General features: G+C 49.3%; 1 protein-coding gene across 1 annotated transcript in view; it reads left to right on the plus strand.

Annotated features, from left to right (window-relative positions):
* LOC142263491 (uncharacterized) overlaps positions 1-27,609 on the plus strand; it is a 325,147-nt gene that overhangs the window by 294,342 nt on the left and 3,196 nt on the right. The window lies entirely within an intron of this gene.

Consider the following 27,609-nt stretch of genomic DNA (forward strand, 5'->3'; position numbering starts at 1 on the left):
AACTTCTGTCCCTTCAGCTGCTGCAGAGTCACAGATCCCTGTTATGATTCAGGGACCGAGGAGGATCAAAAAATGCGGAATCCCAAATAGTAACAGAGTGGCTGGAACCTTAACGTACTGCAGACTTAATCCTGACACACAACTAGAAGTAGCCGTGGGATGAGCCTACGATGACCTAGTCGTCTCGACACAGCCGGAGAACTAAATATTCTCACAGATAAAGATATAAGAAAGCTAATCTGCCTCGGAGCAGTCCCCACAGATAGATAGATAGTCCCCCCACATGTAAAGGCTACGGTGATATAGGAAAACTCAATACAAAGCTAGAAAAGAGAGATTCAGCAAAGGTGAGGCCCAAACTATCTTTATAGGAAAGGATAGGAAGGAGTACTGTCTGCAACCGTAAAAAAAACACCTAATAAATACCAGCACTTCTGATATGGAAAAATCCTGAGGTCACACAACCTCTCCCCCACTATATCAGCACTCTGATGTTACTGGGATCCAAAAACAATAATACAGATGAGGGACTAAATTAATACCAAGCATGACAAACACAATACCTTGCAGAATCATGGAGCTAAGTGTACAGACACTCCCAGCAGGGAATGATCCTATTCCACCAAGAACTCCACACAGACAAAATAGAAATCTAGCATTAGTATCAAAGCAGAAATAAACAACAAGAAAGTGGACAACAGCAGAGGTACAAAGACAACTTATCTGAGAGACATTCTGGTAGTGAGCAGAGCTGGTTACAGAATGTCCTTAACACACAGGAGACCATTGAGCACCTGCAAGTAACAGGAGAAAACTACTCCGTTATATAGTCCCAATCTGACCCTGATTGCCAGTCCTCCACAGGTGTGTGGCTTTCATTCCACACATCAACTGCACCACCAGCACTGACCACAAGAGGGAGCCCCAAACTGGAAAATGTATTCACAACACACCCTGCAAAGTGTATAAAAAAAAAAAATTGAGAAAATCTCTTATGGTTGTTGGGCTTCTTTTTTTTTCTAACACTTTGCAGGTGTGATTTTTATTTTGAGTCCACAGGGGAAACCTAATTATCATGGGATGTGTCACTGCAGCTGAAGAGAGCAATCACTGATAGTCAGGGGTCGGCTGCTTGTGATCCCACAACCTCTGCAGCAGAAGCCGCTGCACAATGTGGAGCATTCGGCCATGTGCACACCTTCTTCAGTATTTGGGTGCAGTAATTTCTGCACCATTTCCGCATCTCTTGGCAGGAAACATGCAGCGGCAAAACATGTGTTTCTGATGTGTTTTTTGCACTAAATCTGCCAGGACATAACATATGCACGAGACGTCAGGATTTTCACTGACTTTGCTGCATCAGGATTTATTGAGTCTTCTGACAAATCTGCACTCAAAAAAGTGAGAAAAATGCAGCGTGTGCACAGGGCCTATGGTGTGGATCTGGTGCAAATAAATTCCAATTGAAAGGGTGACATCTACAGATACGCACCAAATGCTCCATATTTTGCAGTGGATTCTGCTGCAGATTTTTTTATGCAGTAGAAATTTTGCTGTGTGATCAAGGCTTTATTCACACATTGCATTTTTGTGTTGGTTTTTTTTTTCTTTTTTTTGTTAAAGGGAATCTGTCAGGTGATTTTCTAGTACAATATTAATGATATACTTACTTAGGGCTTGGGGAGCAGCGCACATTCACTCTATTTCCATACACTTCACTAGTAACTACATCACGCTGCGTTCTCTGGACTCACAACAAGATAACAGGAGAAGGCAGAGCAATGATAGTTACTGATCCTGAAAGGGCGGCTGAAGCCCTATAGCAGGATACCATTAGTATTGTACTAGAAAATCACCTGACAGATTCCCTATAAAAGTTGCTTTTTACAGTACTGTACCAGTAAAGGCTCTGAGACTTCAGAAATCCCATGTACACGCTTCGTTTTTTGTTTTTTTTTCTGACTGAACTGGAAAACTTTGTGTTTTTGAAGCATTTTTTCACCCATTGAAACTGAGTAAGTAAAAAAAAAAAAGAAATAAAAAAAAAAAAACCAGCAAAAAATGTCACTAGTGATGGGAGGACTCGCAAAAAAATTCCAATACCCTGGTTGGGGCCTGGAATTGATCCCAGATATCTGGCCGGACGCCAGTCCCCATATAAGTGTATAGGGACCAGAATCCATTGCTTAAAAATGTAGGTAGAAGGGATTCAGTGATTGGAGCAGGTACGTTATACTTACTGAGTCTCCACGCTGCTATCAGGGCTGCTCATTATCCTTCATACTTATTCACTGTTTCCTTCGCCCTTTTTTTTCCTTTTCTCCCTTTTTTTCCCTTTTCTCCCTTTCTATTCCTTTTCTCCTTTTTTTTCTCCCTTCTCCCTTTTTTTCCTCTTTTTCCACCCTTCCCCCCTTTTCCCTCCCCCCTTTTCCCTCCCCCCTTTTCCCTCCCCCCTTTTCCCTCCCCCCTTTTCCCTCCCCGCTTTTCCCTCCCCGCTTTTCCCTCCCCCCTTTTCCCTCCCCCCTTTTCCCTCCCCCCTTTTCCCTCCCCCCTTTTCCCTCCCCCCTTTTCCCTCCCCCCTTTTCCCTCCCCCCTTTTCCCTCCCCCCTTTTCCCTCCCCCCTTTTCCCTCCCCCCTTTTCCCTCCCCCCTTTTCCCTCCCCCCTTTTCCCTCCCCCCTTTTCCCTCCCCCCTTTTCCCTCCCCCCTTTTCCCTCCCCCCTTTTCCCTCCCCCCTTTTCCCTCCCCCCTTTTCCCTCCCCCCTTTTCCCTCCCCCCTTTTCCCTCCCCCCTTTTCCCTCCCCCCTTTTCCCTCCCCCCTTTTCCCTCCCCCCTTTTCCCTCCCCCCTTTTCCCTCCCCCCTTTTCCCTCCCCCCTTTTCCCTCCCCCCTTTTCCCTCCCCCCTTTTCCCTCCCCCCTTTTCCCTCCCCCCTTTTCCCTCCCCCCTTTTCCCTCCCCCCTTTTCCCTCCCCCCTTTTCCCTCCCCCCTTTTCCCTCCCCCCTTTTCCCTCCCCCCTTTTCCCTCCCCCCTTTTCCCTCCCCCCTTTTCCCTCCCCCCTTTTCCCTCCCCCCTTTTCCCTCCCCCCTTTTCCCTCCCCCCTTTTCCCTCCCCCCTTTTCCCTCCCCCCTTTTCCCTCCCCCCTTTTCCCTCCCCCCTTTTCCCTCCCCCCTTTTCCCTCCCCCCTTTTCCCTCCCCCCTTTTCCCTCCCCCCTTTTCCCTCCCCCCTTTTCCCTCCCCCCTTTTCCCTCCCCCCTTTTCCCTCCCCCCTTTTCCCTCCCCCCTTTTCCCTCCCCCCTTTTCCCTCCCCCCTTTTCCCTCCCCCCTTTTCCCTCCCCCCTTTTCCCTCCCCCCTTTTCCCTCCCCCCTTTTCCCTCCCCCCTTTTCCCTCCCCCCTTTTCCCTCCCCCCTTTTCCCTCCCCCCTTTTCCCTCCCCCCTTTTCCCTCCCCCCTTTTCCCTCCCCCCTTTTCCCTCCCCCCTTTTCCCTCCCCCCTTTTCCCTCCCCCCTTTTCCCTCCCCCCTTTTCCCTCCCCCCTTTTCCCTCCCCCCTTCTCCCTTTTTTTTGCCCTTCCCCTTTCCACCCTCTTTCCCCCCCCCTCTCCTTTTTTTACCATACCCCCCCCCCCCATTTTCCCCCCAGACATGGAATGCTTCCATTCATCAATGTCCCCATGTGGCATTGAACCCGCTTCTAATTTCTAATGATGACTTTCAATTTCGGTTTCACAGTTGTCGCTTCTTTTCCAGGTAATGGGGCCAGCTTCCAGAATTACAACCAGACCTTATACAGATCTCCTAAATTTAGCGTGTGCAAAGCCCTACTAGAAGCTGCCCATGTCTGTTTGCACAAGAACAGAAGCTACGTTTTCTCTAGTCACCCTCCACGACAGCACACAGGAGGTTAACTCTCCAGCCTATTAGGGACAGGAAACGCAAAGAAGTTAAATAACCCCTCCCCACCTCCCATCTCCAGTGTTTCCTGTCCTTATGGGACATGAGAGGTTACTGCTGTGCTCTCACGGCCGGTGATGAGAGCGCGGCGTTAGGTCACTTACCGGGCAGCTGAGGTCGGGGCCAAGTTGCTTCCTCCTCCTGCGCTGCTCCCGTCTCCTTGGGACTCGGGACCGGTCTGCCCCTACTGCGCCTCCGCGAGGTAAAGCGGGGAGACTGACTTCCATGGACCTCCGGCAGCTCCATGGCATCTCCTCCTCTCCCACACATGATGGTGATAGTGCACGTAAGTGATGACGTCACTTCCAGGTTGATGCGTTCCACTGTGGACTGCACACGCTGTCACTGCCTGTGGATGATGGCACTCGCTCCGGGGGAAGCCTGCGCCCCCCCCCAACCAATAGAGGAGGAGGAGTCACCCATGGCTGGATATAACCCAGACCGCATAACGGACCTAGGTAAGAGCACTCTCCAGGCGAGGATGGAAGGAGATCGCTCTACTAGCTCTGCGTCTGTGGAGCCCAGCTCAGCCCCCGGTTCTTTGAGTACCAGTGACTAGGGGGTTAGGTCAGGGTGGTGGGCTATTATATGACTTCACTTCTGGGTGCCTGTATTTATGGCCTCTTCTCTCCCCCTTAGGGAGACTAGACTCCTGCCGCCAAGAAGGAGAAGCCATCTTACAAAAGGTGCATGATATTCAATAAAAAGCTTCCTGCTGAACATCCCAAGAAGCTATGTCAGCCCGGTACCGATCAGGTAGTAAGAGAGGAACAACCCTCTCTTATGGATTAACTTAAAAATATGGTCCGTCAGGAGATTCAGTCCTCCCTGGCGTCCTTTTCACAACCCCACCCCCCACTGCTGCACCTTCTGCACCTAAGAAAAGAAAATTCAGCCCGGTGGAGGACTCTGAGTCAGATTCCATGAAGGGGCCCTCCTCGGCCCCTGAAGAGATGTTTTACGTGGATGATGGCTTTTCTTCGGATAAAGTTGAAGCCAGATATTTTTTTCTCAATGGAAGATATGGATGAACTTTTAGGTGCGGCAAGGGAGACTGTGGGGGTAGAAGAGGAAAAATTTACAAAACGAAATGTTCAGGGGCCTTAGGACCCGTAGGAAGTTGGGATTTCCGATCCACGAATTAGTCCGAGAGATGGTTTTACAGGAGTGGAGAAACCCTGAGAAACGCCTTACCATTTCCCGTGAATTGAGAAATAGGTTCCCGCTAGAAGAAGATTCCACCTGTTGCTGGGATATACCTAAGGTAGATGTTCAGGTCGCCAGAGTGGCAAGGAAGACAACCCTCCTATTTGAAGATTCGTGTCAACTCAAAGATCTCATTGACCGTAAGATGGACAGCCTCCTTCGGAAATCCTGGGAGGTTCTTCATAAGACAGGGTTCGCCTCAACCTGTGTGGGCCCGCTCCTTGTTCAGATGGCTGGGACAGCTGGAGGAACATCTCACCCAAGACACCCCCAAGGAAGATATTCTGGCTTCCCTGCCACTCCTTCAGAAGGCAACAGGGTTTCTGGCTGATACTTCTGCGGAATCTGTCCGTGTAACAGCACGAAGTGGGGTCCTTGCTATTGCGGTGAAAAGAGCTCTCTGGCTTAAGCTGTGGAGCAGTGATGCGGCCTCCAAAGTGAAACTCTTTTCTCTACCGTTTCAAGGACTGCATGTTTTCGGTCCAGCCCTAGAAGAGATTCTGGAGGAGGCTACGGACAAGAAGACTGTTGCCAGAAGACAGACCACATAAGAAAATTTTTTGTCGTCTGAAGATCGGAGGCAGCAGCAAGACAAGCAATGACGCCATCAATATTGGAGGTCGGCTGTCAGCATTCCTAAGTCAGTGGCTGGAGGTATCATTAAACCCATGGGTCTTTAGCACCATCAAAGAGGGTCTCAAGATGGACTTCTCCACTTATCCTCCTCACTGTACTTGGGTCACTTCCTCTCCCTTCCGGGGAAGTCATGCCGCTCTCATGGGCTGTATTCAAAACCTGCAAAAAATAGGGGTAGTATCGGTCGTACCAGAGTCGGAGGCGGGGTTCGGCCATTACTCCCGTGTCTTCTTGATTAAAAAAAAACAACGGCACACCTCGGTTAATAAGCAACCTAAAACCCTTAAATCGCCACATTATCTACCGGCATTTCAAAATGGATTCTGTCAAGTCCACCACACCCCTTGTCGGTCCGGGAGGGATTTTTTTATGGCCACTATAGATCTAAAAGATGCGTACTACCATTTCTCGCTCTTTCACGCCCACAGGCGTCTCCGGCATTATCAGTTCAACTCCCTCCCGTTCGGTCTCTCATGTGTACCTCAGGTTTTCACCAAAATAATGGGGGAGGTGGTAGCATTCCTGCGGGGTCAAAACATTTGTATAATCCCCTACCACGACGACTCCTGGTAGTGGCCCCTTCTGCCCAATTGCTTCACCAACACGTGCAGCTCACACCAGAGGTGGATCTCTTTGCAACTCGGCAGAACGCAAGGGTACGTCAATTTTTTTCTCTAAATTATTATTATTATTATTATTTATTATTATAGCGCCATTTATTCCATGGCGCTTTACAAGTGAAAGAGGGTATACGTACAACAATCATTAACAGTACAAGACAGACTGGTATAGGAGGAGAGAGGACCCTGCCCGCGAGGGCTCACAGTCTACAGGGAATGGGTGATGGTACAATAGGTGAGGACAGAGCTGGTTGCGCAGTGGTCTACTGGGCTGAGGGCTATTGTAGGTTGTAGGCTTAAATCCCAGGGTTCCGACGATGGCAGTGATTGCCTTCTCCCATCCTTGGAGGTTTCAACTGGCATACGCCTTTCCACCAATCCTGCTACTAGCAAGGACTCTTCAGAAAGTCAGATCAGACAGGGTTCCTACCATCCTGTTCGTGCCACTCTGGCCCAGACGCAGCTGGTTCGGGGCCCTAGTATCCATGGCTCAGGATGGACCCTTCCTATTGCCTCAGATCCCATATCTTCTCCATCAAGGTCCGCTCTTTCACTCAGACCTCAAGAGACTGAACCTGGCTGCGTGTCTTCTGAGGCCATCATTTTGAGAACTAGGGGTCTGTCTGAGAGGGTCATTGACACGCTACAGAAAAGCCGTAAGTCTGTCACTAATCTGATCTACTTTAAAATCTAGAATAACTTTACCAACTGGTGCAGTCCTCAGACTCCTGACCCGTTCCATCCAAATGTGGCTCACATCCTGGACTTTTTACAGTTGGGTGTTTGAGAGTGCTGGGGCTGAGACCTTTTTCAAAGTCCAAGTATCAGCTTTAAGTGCGTATCAGGACCTGGCAAACCATTGCTGGGTGAAGCGATTCCTCTCTTCAGCGGTTACAGCCCGTCCTAAACCGCTGGCAATAGTTCGCCCCTGGAATCTTAACTTGGTTGTTCAGGGGTTGACTCGGGCTCCGTTTGAACCTCTGGCTTCCTCTACCATGAGGTGTCTGGCCTGGAAAAAGGCATTCTTGATTGCGATTACTACGGCCAGGCGAGTGTATGAAATCCAGGCTCTTACCGTCTGAGAGCCCTATATGAAGATTCTGGATGATCGAATTGTCTTCCGTCAGGATCCTTCCTTTCTCCCGAAAGTGATGTCGGACTTTCATAGGAACTAAGACATTATTCTGCCATCTTTTTGTCAAAATCCAGCTAACCAAAAGGAGATGGACTTTCATTCCCTCGATGTCCATAGGGCAGTCATGCTATACCTTCAGAAAATGGAGTCCTTCAGAAAGGATTCCAATCTTTTTGTACAGATTGTTGGTAAGAATGCTGGAAAGAAGGCTGCCAAGAGCACAGTTTCCAACTGGATAAAGAACGCTATTAAAGTGGCATATGCTGCCCAAGGCCTCCTTCCTCCGGATCACGTGACCGCACATTCTACTCGATCTATGTCAGTCTCCTGGGCTGAGAGGGCTGACGCTTCAATTGAACAGATTTGCAAAGCAGCGACCTGGTCCTCTGTCCATACTTTTGTTAGACATTACCGATTGGACTGGCTTTCCAGTAGAGATTTGGCCTTTGGACGTAAAGTCCTACAGGCTGTTGTCTCTCCCTAGCCTGTTCGTTGGTACTCCTCCTGTGTGCTGTCGTGGAGGGTGATTAGAAGAAATGGAATTTATGTTACCGTTAATTCGGTTTCTAGGAAACCCTCCACGACAGCGCAGTTGTCCCTCCCTTTCCTCTTATTCGCATGCATATTAATGGCTTATTTCTGAAAATAAAAAGATTTAAACCATCCATGATTTGTTGGTGGTACTTGAAAAAAACACTGGAGATGGGCAGTGGGGAGGGGTTATTTAACCTCTTTGTGTTTTCTGTCCCTAATCGGGGGGAGAGTTAACCTCCTGTGTGCTGTCGTGGAGGGTTTCCTAGAAACTGAATTAATGGGAAGATAAATTCCATTTTTTTTTTTTCAATTATTAAAAATATATGAATGCTAAACACACTTATGTAAAGCTTTAGTCCTCCTTAACACGTCTGTGTAAAAAAGTGAACGTTTTGCACGGTCAGTGCTGTAGGTGCGTATATGTGTCCATGAGAGACGGACACAGACACTGATACAGAGAGCGAGAGATACAGACAGAACCTGGGAGACAGACACAGTTACTATCGCGGGCAACACCGGGTACTACAGCTAGTGTGTGTGTGTGTGTGTGTATGTGTATAATATATATATATATATATTACACAGTACAGACCAAAAGTTTGGACACACCTCATTCAAAGAGTTTTCTTTATTTTCATGACTCTGAAAATTGTAGATTCACATTGAAGGCATCAAAACTATGAATTAAAACATGTGGAATGAAATACTTAACAAAAAAGTGTGAAACAACTGAAAATATGTCTTATATTCTAGGTTCTTCAAAGTAGCCACCTTTAGCTTTGATGACTGCTTTGCACCCTCTTGGCATTCTCTTGATGAGCTTCAAGAGGTAGTCACCAGAAATGGTCTTCCAACAGTCTTGAAGGCGTTCCCAGAGATGCTTAGTAGTGATGAGCGAGTACTAAAAAGCTCGGGTGCTCGAGGCTCGGGCCGAGCATCCCAAGATACTCGTGTACTCGGCCCGAGCACCGAGCCCAATGTTATCCTATGGGAGACCCGAGTATTTTTATGAAATGACCCCCGGCAGCATGTAGAAACCCTAAAAATGTCACAAAAGTCTCAGAAGAGTGCTCAAATGACATGGCAACAGCATGGGGAAGACCCCTTCAAGCATTTATCACTCAAAAGTCACAGCTGTGAACAATTTTATCCGCGTTTTACGCCATTTTTACGGACTCACCAGAAAACCTTCAAAAATGACACCAAAATGAATTTTCATGGTGGAAATGTTAAGGGCACATACCCAATAGTGAGATAGAGCTGGTGTATGTTACTTTTGGAGATTACATGAAAGATTTTACGTGAAAACATTGTGTGGCACTTCGATGTCCCTGAGAAGAGACGTACATGAAGGCCTCTTGAGTCTAATGTGCCCATTTTGAGGAAGTGGGTCTATTGTAGTATAGCCCTTTGGCAGGGCAGCCAAAAATTGGGAGGCTCCACGTTGTCCCTGGATAGAGACGTGCATGAGGGCCTGTAAACCTGAAGTGCCCATTGTAAGGAAGTGGGTCTATTGTAGTATAGCCCTTTGGCAGGGCAGCCAAAAATTGGGAGGCTCCACGTTGTCCCTGGATAGAGACGTGCATGAGGGCCTGTAAACCTGAAGTGCCCATTGTAAGGAAGTGGGTCTATTGTAGTATAGCCCTTTGGCAGGGCAGCCAAAAATTGGGAGGCTCCACATTGTCCCTGGATAGAGACGTGCATGAGGGCCTGTAAACCTGAAGTGCCCATTGTAAGGAAGTGGGTCTATTGTAGTATAGCTCTTTGGCAGGGCAGCCAAAAATTGGGAGGCTCCACGTTGTCCCTGGATAGAGACGTGCATGAGGGCCTGTAAACCTGAAGTGCCCATTGTAAGGAAGTGGGTCTATTGTAGTATAGCCCTTTAGCAGGGCAGCCAAAAATTGGGAGGCTCCACATTGTCCCTGGATAGAGACGTGCATGAGGGCCTGTAAACCTGAAGTGCCCATTGTAAGGAAGTGGGTCTGTTGTAGTATAGCCCTTTGTCAGGGCAGCCAAAAATTGGGAGGCTCCACATTGTCCCTGGATAGAGACGTGCATGAGGGCCTGTAAACCTGAAGTGCCCATTGTAAGGAAGTGGGTCTATTGTAGTATAGCCCTTTGGCAGGGCAGCCAAAAATTGGGAGGCTCCACATTGTCCCTGGATAGAGACGTGCATGAGGGCCTGTAAACCTGAAGTGCCCATTGTAAGGAAGTGGGTCTATTGTAGTATAGCCCTTAGGCAGGGCAGCCAAAAATTGGGAGGCTCCACGTTGTCCCTGGATAGAGACGTGCATGAGGGCCTGTAAACCTGAAGTGCCCATTGTAAGGAAGTGGGTCTATTGTAGTATAGCCCTTTGTCAGGGCAGCCAAAAATTGGGAGGCTCCACGTTGTCCCTGGATAGAGACGTGCATGAGGGCCTGTAAACCTGAAGTGCCCATTGTAAGGAAGTGGGTCTATTGTAGTATAGCCCTTTGGCAGGGCAGCCAAAAATTGGGAGGCTCCACATTGTCCCTGGATAGAGACGTGCATGATGGCCTGTAAACCTGAAGTGCCCATTGTAAGGAAGTGGGTCTATTGTAGTATAGCCCTTTGTCAGGGCAGCCAAAAATTGGGAGACTCCACGTTGTCCCTGGATAGAGACGTGCATGAGGGCCTGTAAACCTGAAGTGCCCATTGTAAGGAAGTGGGTCTAGTATAGCCCTTTAGCAGGGCAGCCAAAAATTGGGAGGCTCCACATTGTCCCTGGATAGAGACGTGCATGAGGGCCTGTAAACCTGAAGTGCCCATTGTAAGGAAGTGGGTCTATTGTAGTATAGCCCTTTGGCAGGGCAGCCAAAAATTGGGAGGCTCCACATTGTCCCTGGATAGAGACGTGCATGAGGGCCTGTAAACCTGAAGTGCCCATTGTAAGGAAGTGGGTCTATTGTAGTATAGCCCTTTGGCAGGGCAGCCAAAAATTGGGAGGCTCCACATTGTCCCTGGATAGAGACGTGCATGAGGGCCTGTAAACCTGAAGTGCCCATTGTAAGGAAGTGGGTCTATTGTAGTATAGCCCTTTGTCAGGGCAGCCAAAAATTGGGAGGCTCCACGTTGTCCCTGGATAGAGACGTGCATGAGGGCCTGTAAACCTGAAGTGCCCATTGTAAGGAAGTGGGTCTATTGTAGTATAGCCCTTTGGCAGGGCAGCCAAAAATTGGGAGGCTCCACATTGTCCCTGGATAGAGACGTGCATGATGGCCTGTAAACCTGAAGTGCCCATTGTAAGGAAGTGGGTCTATTGTAGTATAGCCCTTTGTCAGGGCAGCCAAAAATTGGGAGACTCCACATTGTCCCTGGATAGAGACGTGCATGAGGGCCTGTAAACCTGAAGTGCCCATTGTAAGGAAGTGGGTCTATTGTAGTATAGCCCTTTGGCAGGGCAGCCAAAAATTGCGAGGCTCCACATTGTCCCTGGATAGAGATGTGCATGAGGGCCTCAAAACATTGTTCCCATTGCAAAGGAGCGGGTCTCCTGCCGTTGTAATGTCCATTCTGAAAGAATGGGCGAAAAAATTTACCACTGGGGGTATACCTGAAACAACGGCCTAACTATTGTAATGGTCATCATGGTGGCGCATGAGGAGAAGGAGCAGCAGTCCAGCGATTATCCAAAGTCCAGAAGTGTGTACCCATGGGTGAGTGGAGGTACATGGCAAATTCCCGTTACAAACTTTAAATTCCGCTCTCATTTGCTGGTGGTGTGGTGAAGTCTGGCCCAATCCAACCCTTGTTCATCTTGATCAGAGTCAGCCTGTCAGCATTTTCAGTTGACAGGCGGGTGCGTTTATCTGTAATGATTCCACCTGCGGCACTAAAAACACGCTCTGACAAAACGCTAGCGGCAGGGCAGGCCAGGACTTCCAAGGCGTAGAGAGCCAATTCATGCCACGTGTCCAGCTTGGATACCCAATAATTGTAAGGCACAGAGGAATGTCGGAGTACAGTTGTTTGATCTGCAAGGTACTCCTTGAGCATCTGGCCAAACTTAGGATTTCTTGTGGCACTACCCCGCACCTCAGGGGCTGTGGTACGTGAGGGGCTGAGAAAACTGTCCCACATCTTAAAGACTGTTCCCCTACCTCTGGCGGATTGGACTTGTGCCCCTCTCGGCTGTACGCCTTGGTTGTCCACTGATTCCTGACCTATGCCGCTAGCGTTTTGTGATGGGAATGCTTTGCCTACTTCCGTGACTATGGCCTTCCGGAACTGCTGCATTTTGGCTGACCTCTCCGCCTCGGGAATAAGAGACATAAAGTTCTCCTTGTAGCGTGGGTCTAACAGTGTTACCAACCAGGAATGATTGTCGGCCAAGATGTTCTTAACGCGAGGGTCACGAGACAGGCAGCACTTCAGTATCCTGACCAACACGATGACTGAACATGCTGTCCTCCTCCTCCTCCTCCTCCTCCTCCTCCTCATCTACCCTGTCCTCTGGCCAGCCACGCTGAACCGAGGATATGACTGGTGTGCATGTCATATCCTCAATTTGGCCGGAGAGTTGCTCCATGTCGTCATCCTCCTCGTCATAGTCCTCCACTGCACGTTGTGATGAGACGATGCTGGGCTGTGTGTTATCACCCACACCCACTACTGTTTCTTGCTCCAACTCATCGCGCTCCGCCTGCAATGCATCATGTTTGTTTTTGAGCAGAGACCGTTTTAGAAGGCAGAGAAGCGGTATGGTGACGCTAATAATGGCGTCATCACCACTCACCATCTTGGTGGAGTCCTCAAAGTTTTGGAGGATGGTGCATAGGTCGGACATCCATCTCCACTCCTCAGGTGTTATGTGTGGAGTTTGACCCATTTCCCTACGGCTTAGGTGATGCAGGTACTCAACAACTGCCCTCTTCTGCTCACATATCCTGACCAACATGTGCAGAGTTGAATTCCAACGCGTTGGGACATCACACACCAGTCTGTGAGCCGGAAGATGCAAACGGCGCTGAAAGCCGGCAAGGCCGGCTGAAGCAGTAGGTGACTTTCGAAAATGTGCAGACAGGCGGCGAACTTTTACCAGCAGATCAGACAGCTCTGGGTATGACTTTAGAAACCGCTGAACCACGAGGTTGAGCACATGGGCCACGCATGGAACATGTGTCAGCTGGCCTCGCCTCAAAGCCGCCACCAGGTTCCGGCCATTGTCACACACGACCTTTCCTGGCTTTAGGTTCAGAGGTGTGAGCCAGTGATCTGCCTGCTGTTTCAGAGCTGTCCACACCTCTTCTGCATTGTGGGGTTTGTCACCTATGCAGATTAGCTTCAGCACAGCCTGTTGCCGCTTCGCCGAGGCAGTGCTGCAGTGCTTCCAGCTTGGGACTGGTGTGGAGGGTAAAGTGGATGAGGATGCGCAGGAGGAGGAGGAGGCTGAAGAGCATGACATTCCGGAGCTATAGAGTGTGGGTGAAACCCTGACTGAGGTAGGGCCTGCAAACCTTGGTGTGGGAAGGACGTGTTCCGTCCCTCGCTCACACTGGGTCCCAGCTTCCACAGTGTGCCGTCAACGAGATGTAGCGGCCTTGCCCACAAGCACTTGTCCACGTGTCTGTGGTTAGGTGGACTTTGGCTGAAACAGCGTTGTTCAGGGCACGTGTGATGTTTTGTGACACGTGGTTATGCATTGCGGGGACGGCACACCGGGAGAAATAGTGGCGGCTGGGGACCGAGTAACGTGGGACAGCTGCCACCATCAGGTCGCGGAATGCTTCTGTCTCCACCAGCCTAAAAGGCAACATTTCCAGCGCAAGCAGTCGCGAAATGTTAGCATTTAGAAATGTGGCATGTGGGGCGTTGGCAGTGTATTTGCGCGTGCGTTCAAAGGTTTGCTGAATGGATAACTGAACGCTGCGCTGGGACAAGGACGTGCTTGATGATGGTGTTATTTCTGCGTAGGCAACTGCAGGTGCAGGGCTGGAGGAGGCTTGTTCGCAGGCAGCATGGTCAGGGGATTGGCTCGCATGCACAACAAGCGTAGACGTAGCAGTGACATCAGCAAGCACTGCTCCTCGACTCTGTTGTACATCCCACAAAGTCGGGTGCTTGGCTGACATGTGCCTGATCATGCTGGTGGTGGTCAGGCTGCTAGTTTTGGTACCCCTGCTGATGCTGGCATGGCAGGTGTTGCAAATGGCCTTTTTAGAATCATCTGATGCCAACGTAAAAAACTGCCAGACTCTGGAAGACCTAACATTTGTACAGGCACCTTGTGTCGTGTTGTTGTTCCGGGGAACGGTTGCCTGACTTCTGCCTGGGGCCACCACCCTGCTTCTTACTGCCTGTTGGGATGCTACGCCTCCCTCCCCCTGTGCACTGCTGTCCTCGCTCTGCATATCCTCCTGCCAGGTTGGGTCAGTTACTGGATCATCCACCACGTCGTCTTCCTCTTCCGCACCCTGCTCCTCCTCCTGACTTCCTGACAATTGTGTCTCATCATCGTCCACCCCTTGTTGAGACACGTTGCCAACTTCGTGAGAAAGTGGCTGCTCAAATATTTGGGCATCTGTACATACGATCTCCTCATGACCCACTTCAACAGGAGCTGGCGAGAGGCCAGAATGTGCGAATGGAAACGTGAACAGCTCTTCCGAGTGTCCAAGTGTGGGATCAGTAATGTCCGTGGACGTGTACTCAGCCTGGTGGTAGGAAGGAGGATCAGGTTCTGAAATGTGCGGTGCAGTATCACGGCTACTGACACTTGACCGTGTGGAAGACAGTGTTTGTGGTGGTGCCAATCTGACTGGAAGCATTATCCGCTATCCAACTAACAACCTGTTGACACTGGTCTTGGTTCAAGAGCGGTGTACTGCTGCGGTCCCCAAGAATTTGGGACAGGACGTGCGAGCGAGTAGATGTGGCCCTTTGTTGTGGCGAAATTAGAGCTTGCCAACGGCCTCTGCCTGCACCACCATCACGTCCACTTCCTTGTTCGTTGCCAACGCCCTTGCGCATTTTGCAATGCTGTGCTGACGTGTATTCACTAGACTTGTGTGTTATATCCAAGTTTGTGCAAAACACACACAAGTGCACCTGTACGCTGCCACCGACAGGCACACACGTGCGGTTTTTAAATGCAAGCACGGACGCACTAAGAACCTAACAGGTTTTTAGGAGCGACAATTACTGAGAAGTTTGACACTATCAGACACTGCTGACTGACGTGTATTATTCACTAGACTTGTGCGTTATATACTAATTTGTGCAAAACGTGCACCTGTACGCTGCCACCGACAGGCACACACGTGCGGTTTTTAAATGCACGCACGGACGCACTAAGAACCTAACAGCTTTTTAGGAGCGACAATTACTGAGAAGTCTGACACTATCAGGACTGTTTTAGACTGCCAGCCCCAGATATGATGAAGGCTGGTATACGGTCACCACTAGGAATGGCTATATACCCTGCCTGCCTGCCTGTATACAGCTACAATAGTCCTGAGAAGGACTCTTCTGGTCACTAGCCTGTATTCCGACCTGGCTATACCCTGCCTGCCCTGCCTGTATACAGCAACAATAGTCCTGAGAAGGACTCTGCTCCTGTACTCCGACCTGGCTATACCCTGCCTGCCTGTATACAACTACAATAGTCCTGAGAAGGACTTCTGGTCACACTGTTTGCAGCCCTGCTACGGAAATAACTATAAAGGGCCGCAAACCTTTCCCTGAAGCAGCAACACTCTCCCTGCACTGACTGTCTGGATGGCTGTGTGCAGAGCACAGCGCGCCCGCCGGTATAAAGGCTCGGTTACGCTGTGCAGGCCGGCCAATCACTGCAATTCCACAACTAACAGGGCTGTGGCATTGCAGTGGTCTGCCAGCCAATCCCTGCATGAGGGCTGGCTCTCAAAAGAGCGCCAACATGCAGGGATGAAGACCACGAGTACAGCACGAGTATCGCGAGATTACTCGGTCCCCGCCGAGTAGCCCGAGTACAGTGATACTCGTGCGAGTACCGAGTAGTGACAAGCATACTCGCTCAACACTAATGCTTAGCAATTGTTGGCCCTTTTGCCTTCACTCTGCGGTCCAGCTCACCCCAAACCATCTCGATTGGGTTCAGGTCTGGTGACTGGAGGCCAGGTCATCTGGCGTAGCACCCCATCACTCTCCTTCTTAGTCAAATAGACCTTACACAGCCTGGAAGTCTGTTTGGGGTCATTGTCCTGTTGAAAAATAAATGATGGTTCAACTAAATGCAAATTGGATGGAATAGCACGCCGCTGCAAGATGCTGTGGTAGCCATGCTGGTTCAGTATGCCTTCAATTTTGAATAAATCTCCAACAGTGTCACCAGCAAAGCACCCCCACACCATCACACCTCCTCCTCCATGCTTCACGGTGGGAACCAGGCACGTAGAGTCCATCCGTTCACCTTTTCTGCAACGCACAAAGACACGGTGATTGGATCCAAAGATCTCAAATTTTGACTCATCAGACCAAAGCACAGATTTCCACTGGTCTAATGTTCATTTCTTGTGTTCTTTAGCCCAAACAAGTCTCTTCTGCTTGTTGCCTGTCCTTAGCAGTGGTTTCCTAGCAGCTATTTTAGCATGAAGGTCTGCTGCACAAAGTTTCCTCTTAACAGTTGTTCTAGAGATGTGTCTGCTGCTAGACCTCTGTATGGCATTGACTTGGTCTCTAATCTGAGCTGCTGTTAACCTGCGATTTCTGAGGCTGGTGACTTGGATAAACTTATCCTCTGCAGCAGAGGTGACTCTTGGTCTTTCTTTCCTGGTGCGGTCCTCACGTAAGCCAGTTTCTTTGAAGCATTTGATGGCTTTTGCCACTGCAGTTGGGGACACTTTCAAAGTTTTCCCAATTTTTCGGACTGACTGACCTTCATTTCTTAAAGTAATGATGGCCACTCGTTTTTCTTTACTTAGCTGCTTTTTTCTTGCCATAATACAAATTCTAACAGTCTATTCAGTAGGACTATCAGCTGTGTATCCACCAGACTTCTGCACAACACAACTGATGGTCCCATCCCCATTTATAAGGCAAAAAATCCCACTTATTAAACCTGACAGGGCACACCTGTGAAGTGAAGACCATTTCCGGTAACTACCTCCTGAAGCTCATCAAGAGAATGCCAAGAGTGCGCAAAGCAGGAATCAAAGCAAAAGGTGGCGACTGTGAAGAACCTAGAATATAAGACAGATTTTCAGTTGTTTCACACTTTTTTGTTAAGTATTTCTTTCCACATGTTTTAATTCATAGTTTTGATGCCTTCAATGTGTATCTACAATTATCAGAGTGAAATATGAAAATTTATGAAAATAAAGACAACTCTTTGAATGAGAAGGTGTGTCCAAACCTTTGGTCTGTACTGTATATATATCACACTGTATTTACACCATTTTTGTTGGTGGAAACAATTCATTATGAAGATGATAAATATGTTGGGGTCATCAGACAGACTCAGAAAAGAGGATTTTTTTTTTTTTTTTGCTCCAAATGTAAAATAACTTTTAAGCCTAAATATTAAAATTACAAACACCCCCAAGTGAAGTTTCCAGGTGCTCATATAAGGGATCTATTCCACAAATATTAAGAGATGTCAGTATACACAGTGAGGTATCCACCTATCCTTCTTTCCCTGTTCTCTCCTGTTTACCAGCGGAGACCACCCTGATGTTATTGTCGTCTCCCTGCTCCGCAGTGGCTTTCCCTATTCTTACCCTTTAATGACCCTATAGCTGGGTTCACACATAGCGACAGCGACAACGAGGTCGCTGTTACCTCACCATTTTCTGTGACGCAACAACGACCTTGTAAGTCGCTGTTATGATCGCTGTTTAGCTGTCAAACACAGCAGACACAGCAGCGATCATAACAGCACGCGTCGCTGTGCTACATGTGCAGAGAGCAGGGAGCCGCGCACACTGTTTAGCGCTGGCTCCCTGCACTGTATAGCCACAGTACACATCGGGTTAATTACCCGATGTGTACTGCAGCTACGTGTGCAGAGAGCCGGAGCCGGCACTGGCAGCGGAGAGCGGCGGAGGCTGGTAACTAAGGTAAATATCGGGTAACCACCTTGGTTACCCGATGTTTATCCTGGTTACAGCTTACCGCAGCTGCCAGATGCCGGCTCCTGCTCTCTGCTCGCTTCATTTCGTCGCTCTCTCGCTGTCACACACACCGATGTGTGCGTCACAGCGGGAGAGCGACGACCAAAAAATGAAGCTGGACATCCAGCAACGAGCGGCGACCTCACAGCAGGGGCCAGCTCGTTGCTGGATGTCACACACAGCGACGGGACGTCGCTGCTACGTCACAAAATGGTGACGTAGCAGCGTCGTCGTCGTCGCTGTGTGTGACACCACCTTATGTAATCAACAATAAACAAAGGAGACAGTCCTGATGAGCTGGGGTATAGGTGTAAAAAAGAGGGGGTGTAATAATCGTCCGTCCTTACAGAAAGTGAGTCAAGTGAGACAAAACAAATATTTGACAATGCCTTGAGAGCTGTAAGGTACTAACATACAGGAAATCTTTCAGAGAGACCATTTTTAGTTCCAAGACAGTGTATAGGTGAATCGCAGTCACACGGATGGAATATGGCCCATCATTCAGAGCTTCCGGTAGCATAGGGCCGAAAGACCATCCAGTAATGAGTCTATATCTTATCCTACCAATTGCTCCATAAAGACTGAAATACAGAAGGACGTCCGGGGATATCACCCCAATGAACCAGCCGCATCCATTGATATCAGGGATGCTGGTATCCCTTGTTGTAGTTTGTCCTTCCAAAAACCATCTCATTTCAAATATAGCCGCCTCGACGCGTTTCTCCCTCAGGAAGCTTCCAAGTGTTTTTCAATAGAGCCCAAAAATATTAACCCCTTCACGACTGCGGGCAGTAAAATTACGTCCTATTTTAACGTGACTTAACGACCAGGGACGTAACTTTACTGCCTATAGTTCATTTGATTGCCGTGGCCATAGCAACGGGTTTCAAATGATGTCCCCTGCTGTTTCTTACACCAGGGGAGCTTTGCTTGACCCCAGGGGGGGTGGCATCGCCACCCCCCATCGACGATCGATGTGATTGGCTGTTCAAATCTGAACCGCCAACCACATCGTTTGCACTAATTTCAGCAAAAATAATGCCAGAATTAGTGCGATACTGTGAGATCCGGCTATGAGGTGCTGTAGCAGCTGCAGCATATCATAGGTGGACCTCAAACATGTCGCCCCCAGTCCCTGTAGCACTGATTGGAGCGATCGTGCTATGACGCGCAATCACTCCAATCAGTGTGCAGTGGGGCGGTCTGATCTGCAGGTGGCCGCCCTCCCCAGGTCTCTGCTAGTCTGGGAAGCTCTCCCCCAACATGTCTGCAGCGTGGACTGGCTGGTACTTGTGGTACCACCCCACCTCTGCTGCCACCGCTGATGTCACCGCTTCTGCTCCTGCTTCACGTGAACACTGTGCTCACCTTGCAGCCCGTGCGCGCTCCCGTGATGGCCCCCTGCCCGTGCCTCCCTGCGATCTGCCCCCCACGCCCCGATCTGCCCCCCGACATCCCGATCTGCTCCCCCCGCTTCTGCTCCACGTGAGTACTGTGCTCACCTTGCAGCCCGTGCGCGCTCCCGTGACGCCCCCTGCGCGCTCCCGTGATGGCCCCTGCCGCCCTGCGATCTGCTCTCCCCGCGATCTGCCTGCCTGCCTCCCCCATGATCTCTATTCTGCTTCTGCAGCTCCTTCTCCGGTATCCCCCTCCCCCTCTGCTCTCCCCCCCCTCCCCCTCTGCTCTCCCCCCCGACGTCCACTTACCTGTCTTCACCGGATCGTCCGAGGTCTTCACTGGCCCGCTCACATCTGCCTCCATCGCTGGGTCCTTCCTGGGTATTCTGCAGAGCTGTCCAACGTCCTGCCTGCTGCTCCTGTACAGCTGTCTATCTCGCTTGCCTTCTGTTGTCAGTGATCCTCCTGCTAATCCTCTGGGTACTGTGAGTATAACTTTTTTTTTTTTTTTTCCTGTATCCCTTGTCCATTTTTACACCTCAGCCGTCTGTGCGTCCTGCCGAGCACTGATCAGGGATGCACATAACGGATCTGCATCCCTGCTCAATTTTTGGCGTGACTTTTTTTCCGTATCCGCGACGCTTTTTGGATCGCATCTGTCCGTGCGTCCCGCCAAGCGCTGATTAGGGATGCACATAATGGATCGGCATCCCTGCTCAATTTTTGGCGTGACTGTTTTTTTTTTTTTTTCTGTATCCTCAACGCTTTTTGTATTTCATCCGACCGTGTGTCCTGCAGCGGCCGATCAGTGCACCGCATCTGTGCGTTTGAAAAGTCAAATGGCGTTCCTTCTCTTCTGAGCCCCGCCATGCGCCCAAACAATTGATTTCCACCACATATGAGGTATCTGCGTACTCAGGAAAAATTGCACAATACGTTTTATGGTGCATTTTTTTCCTGATACCGTTGTAAAAAAAAAAGCTACCTGATTGATTCAAGAATTTTGCGGTAAAAAAATAAATAATTTTCACGGTTCAACGTTATCAACTTCTGTGGAGCCCCTGGGGGTACAAGGGGCTCACCAAACATCCAGATAAATTCCTTGAGGGGTCTAATTCCAAAATGGGGTTATTTGTGGGGGAGCTCCACTGTATAGGCACCATTGGGGGTCTCCAAATGTGACATTGTGTCCGCTAATGATTCCAACTAAGTTTGCTGTCAAATGGTGCTCCTTCTCTTCTGAGCCCCGCCATGCGCCCAAACAATTACTTTCCACCACATATGAGGTATCGTCGTACTCAGGAAAAAATGCACTATAAATTTCATGGTGCATATTTTTCTGATACCCTTGTGAAAAAAAAAGCTATCTAGTTGAAGCAACAGTTTTGTGCTAAAAAATTTTTTTTTTTCTTTTCACGGCTCAACGTTATAAACTTCTGTGAAAATTATTTGAGGGCTCTAGTTTCCAAAATGAGGTCACTTGTGGGGGAGCTTCATTGTTTAGGTACTTCAGGGGGTCTTCAAACCCGACATGGCGTCCGCTAATGAGTGCAGCTAATTTTGCGTTCAAAAATTCAAATGGTGCTCCTTCCCTTCCGAGCTTTGCCGTGCACCCAAACAATTGATTTTTACCACCTGTGAGGTATCTGCGTACTCAGGAGAAAATGCACAATAAATTGTATTGTGTACTTTCTCTTTTCTCCCTTGTGAAAATGAAAATTTTATGGCTAAAGTACCATTTTTGTGCTAAAAAGTAAAATTTTCATTTTTTCCTTCCACATTGCTTTGGTTCCTGTGAAGCACCTAAAGGGTTAATAAACTTCTTGGATGTGGTTTTGAGCAGTGTGAGGGGTGCATATTTTAGAATGGGGTCACTTTTGGGTATTTTCTGTCACCTAGGCCTCTCAAAGTCACTTCAAATGTGATGTGGTCCCTAAAAAAATTATTTTGTAAATTTAGTTGGAAAAATGAGAAATTGCTGATGAACTTTGACCCCTTCTAACTTCCTAACGAAAAAAAAATTTGTTTCGAAAATTGCGCTGATGTAAAGCAGACATGTGGGAAAGTTTATTTATTAACTATTTTGTGTGACATCTTTATGGGCATACATTTTCAAAGTTTGAAAATTGCGAAATTTTCAGAATTTTCGCAAAATTTCTTAAATTTTCACAAATAAACTCAAAAAATATCAGCCTAAATTTACCACTGACATGAAGTACAATATGTAACGAAAAAACAATGTCAGAATCGCCAGGATCCGTTGAAGCGTTCCAGAGTTATAACCTGTCAAAGTGACACTGGTCAGAATTGCAAAAAATGGCCCGGTCATTAGGGTGTTTTAGTGGCCGGGGTGAAGGGGTTAATAGCCATAGATATGCAAATATGGTCGCTCTGGGGCTCTATCGTGAGTCCTCCCAGAATGACGCACCCCTCTGCCAGGATTAATGGCTTTTTTTTTTCCCTTTTTTTTACATTTTATTCCCTTTTTTAAGTAATACAGTAATACAACTAGCACCATATATAGTAATTTTGGCCAACATATTGTAGTAATGTCTCCCATCCTGGTCCTCATCTTTTAGTAATGTCCCCATCATTGTCCCCTTTTTGTAATAATGTCCCCAAACTTGTCCCCATATTGTAGCAATGTGCCCATCCTTGTCCCCATCCTGTAGTAATGTCCCCATTCTAGTCCTCATCCTGTAGTAATGTCCCCATCCTGTAGTAATGTCCCCATTCTAGTCCTCATCCTGTAGTAATGTCCCCATTCTAGTCCTCATCCTGTAGTAATGTCCACATCCTTGTCCCCATCTTGTAATAATGTCCCCATCCTGGTCCTCTTGTAGTAATGTCCCCATCCTGGTCCTCATCATGTAGTAATATCCACATCCTTGTCCCCATCCTGTAGTAATGTCCCCATCCTGGTCCTCTTGTAGTAAGGTTCCCTTTACTGGACCTCTTGTAGTAATGTCCCCTGGTCATCCTGTTCCCCTGTTTTGACACTATATATACACACACACACACACCCACAAACCCTGCCCTGTGCAGCCACACACACACACACACACACACACGCCCTGCCCTGTGCAGCCACACACACACGCCCTGCCCTGTGCAGCCACACACACACGCCCTGTCCTATGCAGCCACACACACACACACCCCCTCCCTGCCCTGTGCAGCCACAGACACACACACACACGCCCTGCCCTGTGCAGCCACACACACACGCCCTGCCCTGTGCAGCCACACACACACACACACACACACACGCCCTGCCCTGTGCAGCCACACACACACACACCCTGGCCTGTGCAGCCACACACACACACGCCCTGCCCTGTGCAGCCACACACACACACACACGCCCTGCCCTGTGCAGCCACACACACACACACACACGCCCTGCCCTGTGCAGCCACACACACACACACACACGCCCTGCCCTGTGCAGCCACACACACACACACACACACACGCCCTGTCCTGTGCAGCCACACACACGCCCTGCCCTGTGCAGCCACACACACACACGCCCTGTCCTGTGCAGCCACACACACACACACGCCCTGCCCTGTGCAGCCACAGACACACACACACACGCCCTGCCCTGTGCAGCCACACACACTTACGCCCTGTCCTGTGCAGCCACACACACACACACGCGCCCTGCCCTGTGCAGCCACACACACACACGCCCTGTCCTGTGCAGCCACACACACACACGCCCTGTCCTGTGCAGCCACACACACACACACGCCCTGTCCTGTGCAGCCACACACACACACACACACACGCCCTGTCCTGTGCAGCCACACACACACACACATGCCCTGCCCTGTGCAGCCACACACACACACACGCCCTGCCCTGTGCAGCCACAGACACACACACGCCCTGCCCTGTGCAGCCACAGACACACACACGCCCTGCCCTGTGCACCCACAGACACACACACGCCCTGCCCTGTGCACCCACAGACACACACGCCCTGCCCTGTGCAGCCACACACCACACACACACACACACACGCTCTGCCCTGTGCAGCCACAGACACACACACGCCTTGCCCTGTGCAGCCACAGACGCACACACACGCGCACCAAAACTTTCTTCTCACCTGTTCTCCGTGCCCTCGGCGTCTCTTTCCCTGCATCTTGCGGCCGGCAGGCACATGGACCCGGTAAGGATCGCAGCCACTGTCGGCACTTCATCTGAGATTCAGGTGAATGCTTTGCTGGTGCTGCGCAGTGCGCAGATTCAAGTTCTCTTTGCACAACTTAATATCTGGCCAATCAGAGGTGAGCAGCTGAGGTCATACGCGTCACTTGCTTGGGCGGCGGCAGACATTGAATTGTGCAGAGAAAGATTGACTCCGCAGCATTGGCAAAGCGATCATCTGAAATAGAGCTCTGACAGCTGCGGTCCCTGCACCAGCCGCGATCGTTACTGGGTCCATGGGCCTGCGGGCCACAAGAAGCAGCCTCAGGGGCCGCGTGTTTGAGACCTCTGCTCTAGAGGTTCAAAGGGAGGATGTACCAGGCCGTCAATACTGTAGGAAGGTCCCAAAGAGGAGATATAGTCTTTATTGACATTCAAAGGATTTTAATTGCTATAAAAAATCTTGTTAGTAGCTGACTTCCTGATAATGGCCCCTCAAAAAGAGAATTGATCGCTGAGAAATGGACCCTCAGTGCATTCAGCTTCAGGCCTCTAGTGAATCCCTCAGGAACTTCAGAACATTGGGAAGATCAGGAGCAGAATGGAAACCTCCCTAACACCCGGCCTTAAATCTGCTAAATCACCCGACCATAAACTTTATTGATTTTTCTTTTTTTGTAAAGGGTGAGGGATCAAGTACGACCTCCCTGCAGGAGGAAAGCAGCTGGTCCTATTTGCGATCAGCCCGGCTGGATTTTTTTGGGGGAGGGAATGAAGTATATAATTTTTAGTCAAGTTATAGTTGGATATTTTTTACACAGGAACAAATGGTGAAGACAGAAGCTGAGGCCTCTCCCTCAAGGGGCTGTCAAAACAATTGTTTTCACCACCAGGGGCAGAAAAGCTTGATGACGATGGAGGCGGAGATGACGGTGGAAGCATAACTTCATTGCACAGCATTCTTCCAGTAGCTCCGTTCCCCTAAGGCTATGTGCCCACGTTGCGTTCTGTTACGCAGCGTGTAAGTCACTGCATATGCGTCTCAGAACGCAGCCGAAAAGCTTGTTAACTGCAGAATTCCTGCTGAATTCATGCTTTCTGGATGCTTCCAGAACGCACATTTTTGTCACTGCGGTCCCACTCGGCTCTGCAGCATCCCCATAGACTTGCAGAAGAGCCGAGTGGGACCGCACTGTCAAGAAGAGCATGGCTAGCTGCGAGACACTGCCACGCGATCAGAATGAACTCGGATGAACTTCACCCGACTTCATTGTGATCGCGCGGCTCTGAGCGTGTGCCACGGCTTTATTTGCGTTCACAGGTTAATTACTCACCGGAGACCGCAAATCTCCTGAGTGACTGAAGTGAGCCGCGCGATCACAGGTGCCATCACTCAGGTTACCCATCTCGAGTCCTCCACCTGAGACCTGTGGCCGCAGGTAACCTGAGTGACGTCTCCGCTGATAGTGCAACTCACTTCAGTTTCTGCGTGGAGCTGACAGGAGCGGCGGTGTTCTACGGCCGCTCCTGTCAGCCTCATGTAGCAGAGCTGGATGTGTCGTGGGACCTCGTGAGGATGACGCCGGACCTGGAGGGGTGTTTGGGGATTTTAATAAAGCGGTGAAAGAGGGTGTTTTTTTGTCTATTATTTCAATTAAAGGATTTTTTTGGGTGTGTGTTTATTTACTTTCACTTACAGCTTAATCATTGGTGTGTCTCATAGATGCCTGCAATGATTAACGTAGGACTTAGTGGCATCTATGGGCTGCCACTAACTCCTTATTACCCAGATTGCCACCGCACCAGGGCAATTCTGGATGAGCCGGGTAGAGTCCCGGGACTGTCGCATCTAATCGATGCAGCAATTTCGGGCGGCTGCTGGCTGATATTGTTAGGCTGGGGGGCTCCCCATCCTGAGAATACCAGCCTTCAGCCGTGTGGCTTTATCTTGGCTGGTATCAAAATTGGGGGGGGGGACTGCACGCCGTTTTTTTTTATTTATTTATTTATTTATTTTACTGCACTACATAGACCCAACCACCGGCGGCTGTGATTGGTTCCAGTGAGACAGCTGTCACTCAGCGTGGGGGCGTGTCTGACTGCAACCAATCATAGGTGCTGGTGGGCGGGGAAAGCAGGGAATACCAGATTTAATAATGAGCGGCCAGCATTTTCAAAAGCTGGAGAAGCCACCGCAGTGTGATAGCCGTGCAGCTCATCTGGGATTGGGGAGTATGAGAGAGGGAGAGACCGACCGACAGAGAGAGAGACCGACATTGTAACCAAAACGCACAAAAGAAGTGACATGTTACTTTTTAGAACGCAGCATCTTGGCAGCAGCCGAAACGCTGCGTTCTAAAACGCAACGTGCGCGTGGATTATGCACAATCTTCATTGATTGTGCTACGGACGCAGGACGCATGCAGTTACGCTGCAGTGCAATACACAGCGTAACTGCATGCAAATACGCAACGTGGGCACATAGCCTTAATCTGGAGGATAGTTTTTCCCCTCACTGCTCTTTCTAAAGCTGCCTTAAGACAATGTCCTATATTTATAGAGCTGTAAATGAGCTTACTTGGCATTCATATATTTCTTAATTGCAATAAGTGAGGCTCTGAGGTTTCTGGGTTTGCATCACCCAAAAAAAATCCAGCTGGGCAAAGTATCACTTCCCTCCAAGAGGAGGAAAACAAATCTGATCCTACACACCATGTGCCTAAAAAATCCAGCATAGCTAATTGCAAAAAGGACCAGGTTTTTCCTCCTCTTGCAGGAGGTGATACTTTGTCCTTAATGCAGTTAGCCTGGCTGGATTTTTTTTGGGGGGGGAAGCAATGAGGTACATTTTTTTACTCAAGTTATAGTTGGATACTTTTTGCACAGGAGCAAATCGTGAGGGAAAAAAAGCTGAAGCCTCTACCTCAAGGGGCTATCAAAACAATTGTTTTCACTGCCAGGGGCAAAAGAAATTGGTGGTGGTGGACGAAGCGGAGATGATGGTGGGGTGAGGCGATCATTATGGTGGAGGAGGCAATACTGTTTTGGACCGTTTTTAGAAAAAAATGGCTTAAGTTTGAATAGCTCTGTTCCCCTTCATCTGGAGGATAGTTTTTTTTCCTTCACTGCTTTCTCTAAGGCCTCTTTCACACGTACGTGCCTCCGGTACATGTATGGTCCGTTTCCTCACGTACCGGAGACACGTACACACACGTAGACCTATGTCTTCCTATGGTGTCGGACTCACGTATGTATTTTCGCACAGAACGTGTGTCTGTTCCGTACATACGTGTGTCCGTTTATTTCTCACGCCGACATGTCCGTTTTATCTCCGGCATCACGGGTGTCACACGGAACGCAATCGGGTCACACGTAACACACACGGACCACACGGATGTGTTCCGTGTGACACCCACCGGAGAAAAGACATGTGTCTGCGAGAAAAAAAACAAAACATTACTCACTCTCTGCCGCTGCTGTCACTTGCTGCCTACCACCGCTCATTATGCTCATTGAATATTCACTTCACTGTGGCCGGAAGCAGCAGCAGCGGGGAGTCGGCAGGACCGGAGACCGAAGATTATCACCGCGGACAGCGACACCAGGAACAGGTGAGTAGAAAGTTCCCGTTCTCCGTGTGTTATCACGGATAACACACGGAGAACACACGTAGGCCATGCACACAGCACACCGAGGGCAATACGCACCTTTGACACGTCCGTGATTTTCACGGACGTGTAAAAGAGGCCTAAAGCTGCCTTTAGCAAATGACCTTTCTTTATAGAACTCTAATTGAGCGTATTGGCATTTATATATTTCTCATTTGTAATAACTGAGGCTCTGATCCTGTAGGAACAGGCACGGGTAG

Source organism: Anomaloglossus baeobatrachus, chromosome 1 (assembly GCF_048569485.1).
Source record: "Anomaloglossus baeobatrachus isolate aAnoBae1 chromosome 1, aAnoBae1.hap1, whole genome shotgun sequence".
Taxonomy (NCBI): Eukaryota; Metazoa; Chordata; class Amphibia; order Anura; family Aromobatidae; genus Anomaloglossus; species Anomaloglossus baeobatrachus.